The sequence below is a fragment of the Homalodisca vitripennis genome, chromosome 2 (assembly GCF_021130785.1).
Source record: "Homalodisca vitripennis isolate AUS2020 chromosome 2, UT_GWSS_2.1, whole genome shotgun sequence".
In the NCBI taxonomy this organism is placed as follows: domain Eukaryota; kingdom Metazoa; phylum Arthropoda; class Insecta; order Hemiptera; family Cicadellidae; genus Homalodisca; species Homalodisca vitripennis.
Genome location: NC_060208.1, coordinates 187,477,341 through 187,489,058, shown reverse-complemented (window position 1 = coordinate 187,489,058; position 11,718 = coordinate 187,477,341).

Here is an 11,718-nt window from a genome sequence, read left to right as displayed (position 1 = left end):
ATGGTAACTTCAGTTAATGTAATCAGTGCCATCATTATTATTATATTTTTACTCTTATCTTCACCAACTACCAAGGTCCTTCAGCAAGCATTTCATCACCTCAAGCAAAATTCTCTTATTGCCATGTTGTAGAAAATCAATATTCTTTTCTCACATATTGTTTTGTCTCCTTTGATAAGGATTCAGATTGTTGTTTTATTTTTATATTTAAATATTTCTTGCTTTGAGAAGCATCATTTTATTTTAATTTTATGCATTGTCTTTCTGATTCAAATAATTCATTTCCGTTTTAAGCTTAGAAGAAAAACTTGATGTTTATATTTGGTGTAACAGAATAATAATTTAGTTAGAAAAATTTTGTTTGTATTCTTGATTTGTATTGTGTCAGACAATGTTTCTTAAATGTAAATGTAGCTGTTACTTATATGCACATATACAATTGCAAGTAAGTAATTTTTTCTGTATATTTATTTGTATGTGTGTATGAAATCATTGTGGTTAAGTTACTAGTGTTTTATGTCTACTGTTGTATAACTGATTATGTTCTTGTTTTTAATGTAAAAAATGTTGTAAATTGTAAATAATGTCTAGTTCAACACTTTTAGAGAGCATTAATGATGTAAATCAATTTTATAGTGAGGAAAAAGGGTTTATTATTGTGGCACACAAATATTAGGAGTGTAAACAAAAATTTTGATTCATTTATTGCTTATTTAAATTGCTTGCAGGTTAAAGCCTCAAGTAATTGTATTGTTGAGGCTTGGTTGGTAAGTGAGAAAGAAGCTGTTTTATATAATATTAATAGTTATCAAATATTTTCATCTTGCAACTCTGCTGTGAGAAGTAGTGGTGTCATTGTCTATATACATCAGTCTATAACCTCGGTTCTGTGTGAATGTGATATACCTGGTTGTGATGTGGTTTTGGTCTCATGTCGTTTTAAATAATATTTCTTTTTATGTTCTTGGTTTATATCGTTGGCATATATCATTGGCAAGGGATGTCATTCATGATTTGACGTGCTCGTTATCAAAAATTAATTGTGATAATATCATATGTTTGGGTGACTTTAATATTAACATTAAGTTGGAAAATAGCCTTTAGTGATGAATTTTTGGATTCAATGGCTAGTCTTGGGTTTCAACAACTTGTTGACTTAGATACGAGAGTGCAGGGTATTTCCTCCTCATGTATAGATCACATATGGTTTAGTTCCAAGGTTTATGAAGCTCACAAAGTATCGGTGATTGAAACAAATGTAACTGACCACAGATCAGTGGCGTGCATAGTGGATTTCACTCACTTTGGAATTGCAGAAAGAAGAGTTCATTATGGATGTTTCATTGATTATAAAGGACTTGGCATTGATATTTTGGAGAGTGATTGGTCGGATATTTTGGAGATCACTGATGTTAATTTGGCATTTAATTTGTTTTATGATAAATTGTCTACTTTGATCGATAACAATAAATATACTAATACTGCAGAAAAAAAACTAATGTTAAATTTAAAAATGTTAAAACCATGGATGAGTGTTGGATTATCTAAGGCTTTTGCTATTAGAGATAAGTTATATAAATCATTTAAAAAATATCCCTGTACAAAAAATAAGGAAAAATTTTGATAAATTTCAATATAAATTATCAACATGGGGTGAGACAAGCTAAAGAAAGATATTACATTAATAAGTTCCAAGAATACAGAAACAATTCAAAAACAACTGTGGCATCTAGTCAATGGTATTATAAAAGGAAATTCATCAAGTAGTAGTAAAATAACATTACAGAACAATAATAATCTAATGACTGATAGTTGTGAAATTGCTAACTGTTTTAACAATTATTTTGTTAATGTTCCTAATAACCTAGTTGATTCATTTCAATATATCACTGATGATATTAAGCACCTTTGTTTAACAAATTTTAAACCTTTTATTAACGAAAGTTCCTTATTTTTATTTCCCATTACACTGACAGAACTAAAAATACAAAATTAAGTCTCTCTCGCTGAGTAAAAGTACTGGTGATGAATTGTTATCATCAAGGTTAATATTTAAAATGTCAGAAGAATTGTCTCCTGTACTTCTTAATCTATTTAATAAAAGTATTAGTTCAGGATGCTTTCCGGATGTGCTTAAGATTGCTAACAGTAATACCTATATTTAAAAAAAGGAAGACAGGCTTTTCGTAGAAAAATTATCGTCCAATTTCTTTACTTCCAGTTTTGTCAAAATTATTAGAAAAATTAGTTAAAGTTAGACTCATAAAGTTTTTAGAAATAAATAAATTTTTTTCTAAAGTTCAATTTGGTTTTAGAGAGGGACTCAGTACAGAGCTGGCTTTGCAGCATTTTTTGAAAGATATATATAATGGTTTTTGAATAATATTTCTTGTAACAAAGTGGCTGGTTTATTTTTAGATGTAAGTAAAGCCTTTGATACCGTTAATCATGGGTTTGCTGCTAAATAAATTGGAATCTGCTGGTATTCGAGGTGTCCCTTTGAATTGGTTTTAAGACATACCTAACTGGTCGACAGCAATTCGTCAAAATAAACAGTAGCACCAGCTGCTTGGAAAGTCTACATTTTGGAGTCCCCCAGGGATCAGTTCTTTGGGCCTATTTTGTTTTTAATCTTTGTTAATGACTTTTACTCTGGAAATTTCAATGGTAAGGTGACAGCATTTGCTGATGACACAGCATTTTCCTATAGTGCGTCAACAGTTGATGAATTATATCAAGGATGCAGGATGACCTAAATAAAAATATCTATATGGTTTGCTTGTAATAAATTATCCTTGAATGTATCAAAAACATTATATATGATTTTTTCTTTGTCCCAATATCCGGCAACTTTGGCACAGCCTTAAGAATACATTCAATAAATTGCAGCAAGGATCTGTGTGATTGTGGCGTAATTAATAAATGTAGTCAGATTAAGTATCTGGGTTTGACTCTAGATGAAAACTTATCGTGGAAACCTCATATAGGTTCTCTGAAAAAAGTCTCTACGGTCATCACTTAGGGCATTTTTTCATTTGAAATCAGTTTGTCCTCCCTCAGTTATGAGACTGGCTTATTTTTCATTGATTAATTCTAGGCTGGAGTATGGATTGTCATTGTGGGGTAGTTCATATGTTTCAAATTTATCTAGTCTAATAGTCCTTCAGAAAAAATTTATAAGATTGATATGTAATTCTAATATTAGAGAACATTCGTTTCCGCTTTTTGTTAGAAATTTTATTTTACCATTAAGATATTTATATGTTTTTAAAGTTTTAGTATTTTTTTTCATACTAAGTGGTAACAGTGGACCCGTTATTGACAACTCTGGTTATTCTACTAGACTCAGTAATCAACAGTATTTGCGATTGCCTAAACCAAACTGTTCTTTGTTTCAAAAATGTTTTGTGTTTTTAAGTTATAAGTTTTTTAATTTAATTCCAAGTGAAATTAAAATTAATAGATCTATATTTATTTTTAAAAAGAGGCTGAAGGTTTGGTTATTGAGTAGAAGTGTTAAAGATATTGAAAATTTATATTTAGTTGTTCAGTAAAAAATATTTTGTTCTTATTTTATAAATTGTAAATGTATGTTTTTTATATTGAAGTTGAGTTGGATTTCTCTAATTAATGTGTGTTAATTTGATGGTTAAGAAGTAATTTTAGTTTGTTTATTATTATTTGTTGTATTTTCATATTGTTATTATAGAACTTAAATTAAATTAAGAAGCTGATGATGGCTCCCACCCAAGTGCAAGATTATTTTCTTTTTGGGTTGGTATATTTTTTTTCTCTGTAATCTGTATATTGTTGTATACTGTATTTACATGTATTTAAAAAAATAAGAGAAAAAATAAACGCATTTATTATTATTATTATTATTATTACAGCACTAACAGAAACCAATAGCATACGAATATTGTAAGGGAGTTTGTCGAGCTGTTAATATATTTAAAGCCTGTTACCACTGTAACTCAAAGCTGGGATTTTCCAGAGTCTGCGTAACTCACCGAGATAATTAATAGAGAAAAACTCTGATAGCTTTAGGACTGGAACGGTATAATTGAGATTAACTAAACAGAGAAATACTCTGATGTTTGCATGGCGAATGCATGTTTCTTCCATTGGACGTAGTTATCAGATGTCTCAAGGAAGTGTCCCTTTTACCATAATTATTACGGTACTTGATAATGGCACAATATACTGAGATTTACAAGACATAATAAAACAATCCGTTTAAACCTTGTTGGATTACACTGTTCAGCGATTATCTAAGTGAATTACACCATTTCTGTTAGTGAAACTATCAGAGTACTTCTCTGTTCATCATCTCGTTGAATTACACAGTTTATTTAAACTATAAGAATAATTTTGTGTTGATTATCTCAGTAGATTACACAGTTTATAGTAGTACAATTAGAGTAATTCTCTGTTTGAATAATTTCGTTGAATTACACCGTTTCTAGTATTAAAACCATTAGAGTAATTCTCTGTTTGACTAATCTCGTTGGATTACACCGTTTCTAGTATTAAAACCATTAGAGTAATTCTCTGTTTGACTAATCTCGTTGGATTACACTGTTTCTAGTATTAAAACCATTAGAGTAATTCTTTGTTTGAATAATCTCGTTGAATTACACCGTTTCTAGTATTAAAACCATTAGAGTAATTCTCTGTTTGACTAATCTCGTTGGATTACACCGTTTCTAGTACTAAAACCTTCAGAGCATTTCTCTGTTTAACAACTCTTGGTGGATTTCACAGTTTTTATTCTAAAGCTAACAAAGTATTTCTCTGTTTTATAAATATCGGTGTAGCCTGCAGTATTTCACCCTTTTCAAGTAACTCCATACTGAAATACTACTTGGAAGAGAAATATTTTTTATAAATAGAGGTGTTAATGGAATTGAAGAAAGTAGCTTCTTTTTTCGATTTTTCTTTCTGAATACGACGAGAGTATAAAGTTAAAAACATATAACGACATTTCATTAAATGGTAGCCATTATTAACTATATTTTTGAGAGTGGAACACGTATAATTTTTCTCACAAGAAAAAAGTTTATGTAGAGTTGAAATTGTCGGAGGATGTTGTTGACGAACCGGCAGAACGATTGGTGCAGACAAGAAAGTACGTGTCGAGACGTGTACGGTCAGCTACATGTCGGTGGCTGGTAAAATAAAAAGATTCTCCAGTCACAGACGACAAAGTAGCGAATGTAAACAATAATATCAATATCCATATCCCCTGGAGGTCGAAAAAAACAGCCATACACATGAACGCATGCCGATATCGAAAAACGTAAACAATTGTGTTGACCCTGGGGTCAAATATGGTTTATCTAATTCCTTTTTAATAGGAGTGAAGTACGTATATCTATCACATACTAATCTCAGAAATGCGGAAAAGCCAAAGATTATCTCAGGATAAGGGCTTCCGGAAGAGATCAAAATGTGCTGAATAAGTGCTCTAGAAACTACAATTTATCACTACTAAGCATTAAGTAGAACTAGAAGTAGACTGGACTCTCTAAGATCATTACTTCGTATTATTCCATCTCGAGCTCCCGATGTCGCACAAAGAACAAGTGAATCCTCCCAGATGTTTGGTTGTTGGCCGCTATTCACTTTTTGCGAGAGCATAGACTATTAGACTATACAAATCTCTCTCGAATACCCTACTTTCGAGGACACCTCTCCTGAATGTATGGGTTTATATATAAGTCTTTATAAGTTGCATTAACTTCAGTCTTACACAAAAGAGATGCCACTTTTAGGGGTCAGTATTCATCGAGCCATCGTCTTTTAACATTAAAGCACAAATATTTTTGAATCATTCCATAGATATTACAATGAAGGCAGTATCCAACACTCCCCCTCGCTGTGACTGTCATTTCCCATGCCATTATTTTTCAACTGTTACTGATGAGACCAGCTATGCAGCAGTTTGTCTTCTTTCTGACAGGATGTTACTAGCAAGATACCTTACTTTACATTTACTTCATTACTGTTAATCTCTCGTTTCCAATAACCACAATTCTCTAATGTTATATAGTCTTCAATTGACTTAACAATTTTGTGTTTGGTTTCATCAGTTATTTTATAACAAATGATTCTACATGATTATGTTTTGAACTAAGAACATTTGTTCTATACTGGCGGCTTTCATAGCATCATAAGATCAATGTAAACTATTAAACAGTTTACAGCTTTTATATCGTAGCCTTGTGGGAGATGTATCATATTAATGAAACATCGGCTATCATGTTACTTAGCCGTGTAAGCCAGCGTTTTGTTGATTTCTGCCCTGAAATAATCTCTCTAACGCTAGCCATACTTTAAAGCTCAGGTACCACAGATTTCTTCTGGGCTTTACTCTTGCGAAATATGACCTGTGTGTGGAATGTGGAAGCTAAAAATTAAATTGAACGCTTTATCTCCGCACTCCTAGAGCAAGAGTGAAGTGTGTCTACATTGTGTATGGGGTAGTGTTTAAAACAGGAACGAATATGCGTCTTAAAATGTCAGAGTGTTTAAGACTTACCGGTCAATAATACGTTTTACTGTTGAATATACACAGAATATAGGAATGTACATCCCTTTTGAGAGTATAAAGCACATGTGTGAGATATTATTTCATTTTAGTAGGAAATCAAAAATTTGAAAAAACAAAAATATAGTTCTTCTAGGGGTTGTAACCCTATTACAGCCCATGTGGGTGACTTATCTGTATTAAAATCCTTTTGTTTTTTTCTATGTGTCACAAGCCACATAATTGGATGAATTTCTTGTCCCTAATATATTCAACCCCTGTCGATTGAGAGTGTAAGGCTCGTGTGTGTCAAATTTCCTCTTCCTAGGACTTCGAAACGTGGATGTTCAACTTTTTTTTTAAATGTTTTCGTTTTTATATGTCCGTCATTATACATATGTGTGGCTAACTTAAACTTTCTAGGATACCAGGAAGTTGGAGAATTAGTGATATGTGACTGAAAGATTTGCTTTTATATATGGGGGATGTCATTAATGAGAATATGAGGGTTAGAAAGGAGGCAACTTTTGACATTTGAGATAACACCTTTTCAGATAAAACTAAGGATATAATAGAATATCTTCTGGGAGGAACTTGTGGTTTGGCGTACTCTTACCTTAACTTTGTATTATTGTAGGATATAGAATTAGTTGTAATATTTATTAACCCACTAAATTTATAAAATAATAAGAGAGAGAATATAATATGGAGTGTAATGTAGCTGTTATTGGTCTAGAATATCTACTCCTTTAAACATCATGGAAAACCTGGAAATTGAAACGATGTCTTATAAAATAGGTTATTTGATTGATTGAATATTTATTTTAAAAAATACAACTTTAAGGTAGACATATAGACGGTTATCGTCACAAATTTTATTTTCATTTAGCTGGACATATAAAAATATTTTGAAAAGAATTAAAAAATAATATACTCATATACAAAGCTCTTACATACATTTCTTATATATAATTTCGTTTTTATACAAATAATGCTGGGCTTATGAATTCCAGTTAGAGTGTTTGTCCCTACAATAAGAATATCCATGGAAACTAATATATTTGCAATATTTATTTATATCCAAGGATACAAGTGTATTTTGTGTCATTTTTCTGCTTCTTGACATATTTAGCAGAGTTCTCAGATTTTCAAGCTTTCCGAAGAATAAAGCCAGCCCCGCATTTTCCTCATATTCCCCCCAAGTTTCCTCGATAAAAATCTCAAATAAGTGAGTAAATCAAAGATATTTACCTGTTTTAGTAAGCTAAAACTAACTATTCTATAAAATTTTTTGAAGAGTTGAAACCTAGCCACTGAATCACTCAAGACCGAAGTGAACAAAAAAAATCATCAGTAGAAGACTATATTCTCAGTACTTCAAGTTCCACGACTACAGACAGCTTCCTAAGATACGAACCTTAGATCGACGAAGCAATGTCCGACGCTGCGGTCGCCAAAGTGATGCTAGGCGTGTTGAAAATAATAATCAACACTTACTTTGACATGTTATACTATATAATTTTTAAATAAAATGGAAAAATAACTCCTAAGGTTATGTTTTTGTCTATGTGCACAACAAAAGTATAAGTACATCAGAACTAAACAAAGTATTAATGAAATAATACTGGTATGTTGCATGGCTATCACCATTGGGTCATAATAATCTCCATCTTTACTCTACCCTTCCTCATTATTCTAGGTCATATTCAACACTTCTACTAAAAGGGGTATCACACAAAATTTTAGGATAAACAGAAAATCCCCACCTCCCCAGTATTACTGAAGTAAGTCACAAAGCTGAACCTAAATCTACAAATAATGTATAAGTTAAAACATACGTAACGAATAAACTATTACTCTAGTAGTCTAAAACATTAACTAGTAGTCCGGTGTGGGTCCCACCAGCGCAAATGAACTCATGGGAGTAAATCTTCGCAAATTGGTTGATTTTATTGTTTCAGTTTTGATTTATGTATATTTGATGGTGAACCTGTCCAAAGACAATGTGTAAGGTCCATCTCCATTGATTGGTCTAACTTTGGCACCATACTTAAATTTGCTAAAGCACTATGATTTTACTATTTTTAATTTAGGATTTATTTTCGGAAGATTACAAATATATCATACATGATATATGATATTTTCTCATATAATATGTCAATATATGAATATCCCTGGTCGACTTCGGGCAGTCTTATCAATGGAGTCTACGTGTCTACGTTTGCTCATGAGGCTCACATTTGTCCAGCATTAGAGGTTACGCTGGTTTCCACTGTTGCAGTTACAATTACAATTTTACAGTTTAATTAAATTTTAAATACAAATAACATCATCTTATAAAATTTAAAGCTTTGATTTCCTTGTCAAAAAAATGCATCTCATAATGGAAACATTTGATTCAACTCCACTCGTATGTACTAGATGAGGTAATACATACAGTACAGATGATGTAGTATACACAGTTCAGCAATGAATGAATTATTCACAATGCTCGCACATTAAGAAAACAATGAATTCTTGGTCCGGGCTGGTAATATGGGTGCAACCTTAGGAAGGCACACACTCATTGGACACAGTTATGGCCATCTCATCCAGACAGATGACCGGAGGCGGACAAGCGACCCAAGAGACAAGCAAGCCAAATTATCTATTGGAAAAAATTACGTACCAATAAGACGGCAGAATGGCGGTGGGGACGTGGTTTACGCAAACTCCAAAGTAATACAAGCAAAGAGTATGAGGCTTACAGAGGTTGGCAAGAGAATCGGATAACGCTACCCTCACCGCTGTGTAGGGAGAGGGTGATATGACGTAACAGTGTCTGAAAATGTCAGTGATGGATGTCTCAAGTATTAGGACAGTAGAGAACACCAAGAAGGGCAGAGTGATCATCGCTATCCTTCATTGCGTCCTATGTTGAAGGCATAGTGAGCCCACAGTACTTACGGCGGATGTAGTGGATAAGGCACTGACATTACAGCCGCAATTTAGTTATCTTTCTACACAAGTTTATTTTACATATTACACAATATTACTGAAGTTAAAAACTGCATTTATCAATTATCAGCCCAATTCTTTTAGTATAATTGTTTTTCTAAAGAAGATCGGTTTTTATCTTTGTTGTTGCTACATATGTGGTTTGGGTGGAAAACACACACTATGTGGTGTCGTGCGCCATGCAGAGATCCCACGGGCCACGAACTAAGTCAGGTGCTTGCTCCCCGCATTCCAATCTCTTTATCTACTCATCGGTCCCAACCTACGTTTTGTTTCCTGGCTACATCGGCTGATGACTCAATACACCCAGCTCCTAAATAGTCTTTAATATTTTGCGCACAACCATTCCCATTTTTGTATTTTTTTGGTTTTCCAACAACCATTCCCTTTTAGAAATTCTCAATCAATATATACGTACAACAAAATTATAATTTAAATTATTTTGCACACTTCTTTAATAACTTGGAACCCATTTGAGGTTCAAGATGTTGAAGTTCACACTAAAAATACTTAATAGGAAGCTCATTGTGTGAAAAATTATTTTTCTTTTACTCGAATACATATGTGAATACAACCTAATCAGTAAAATATTATCCCAAAGTGATATAAGTGTATAGCCTACTTTAATGTGGTAGAAGTTTGAAATAAGATGTTTAGCGTGTAACAGAGGTCTTAGGGTTCCGGTTCAGTCAGGGATATCCTTAAAAAAAAAAATTATATTAAACAATTTATGGCGTGGCTGTCTTCTTCCAGTTTTTAAAATGCTTTCAAAATCTTAAACTTATCTTGAAAGCAGTGTAACAATTTTGAGTTTTTATCGTACCAAAGGTATCAGTGGAGAAAAGCAGTGTTAAAATTAAAAAAATGAGGAGTATACATTTCTCCAAAAATATGCTAGGTAACAACATGGGGTCATCAGATTGTTTTTTAGTTGATATTGTATTTGGCTGTCTATAAATTCAATGAGAAATACAATAACTGGCTATCCTTATACTTCAGAAATAATAATGATAAAGCAAATGCACTGGGAAAACCAAAACCGCAATTTTTTACAGCAGCAGTAAGAATGAGACTCCAGTGATAAGCTAAAACTGAATATTAAAGCAAAACTGACATTCGATCCCTAAGTATACTAAACACACCTAAATCAAGATTTTCATTCCAATCGCGCATTGTGAAGAACTATATAACGTTAAACTGCCTCTTACTGTCTAATCTTCATCATAATTCCTACTCATCCCTTTCCTGACTGTTCCTCCTCATCACCAACTTAGAGTGCCCCAGTCCTAATCGGGGCTGATGTACGCTTGCGCTACCGATGCGTTAGTGACGATGCGGATCTGAAACTAGCCACGTCAGTCCTTGGCCAGTAAGTGTGCAGTGATCAAAGATGTTGGAAGGTTTTGCTGCTATGTGCGAGCCCGAGTTGTGCACGTATACCTTTCTCAGTTAAACGAACTAACACCAGGCCCGGGGAACTGGTAGTGAAGACACCCATTCCTGTCATTTCGGCCCGAATTTCTACACGATGCGGTTTTTAACACTATGGCAACCCCCACAAACCTTAGACATATTTTAGTAATTAGAGATTGCAAAGGCAATTACCTTCGGGCTCATACGAAGAAGATGAAAATAATCTAAGAAGATTAGACGAAGATGAATAAAAATTCCATAATCACTCTGATATTTCTCTTTCCAAGGTGAGTCCCTTCCTATTAACAATGCGATGGTTGGAATGGGTGATAAACAAAACTTCATTTAAAAATTGGAGATGGAACCATTCTGGTAGAAGCAGCTAACGCCAAACAAACAAGTCAATTGCTGAAGCTTACCTTGTTCTTAAGCCAATATTAAGTATAACTCCAACCCCATAGTACTGTAAATTGCTGAAAGGAAATTGTTTTTAGTCGGGAACTTCTTAAATGCGACCTAATATTGGTGAAAAAAGAACTGAGAACCTGCTATGTAATTGATGTCATCAGGATAACAAGAATGGAGAGAACCAAACTAATCTCCAGTCCAGAACGTATCCTAACTTTTAGTTTATCCCATCCCCCGGAAACCATCAAAAAGTACTTGCTCCGCCAGTACTTTTTGCGATTCAATGTTTATTGAAATAAATTAAATTCGGCTATTGCCATTTATACAAATTTAATGAATGTATATATATATATATATATATATATATATAT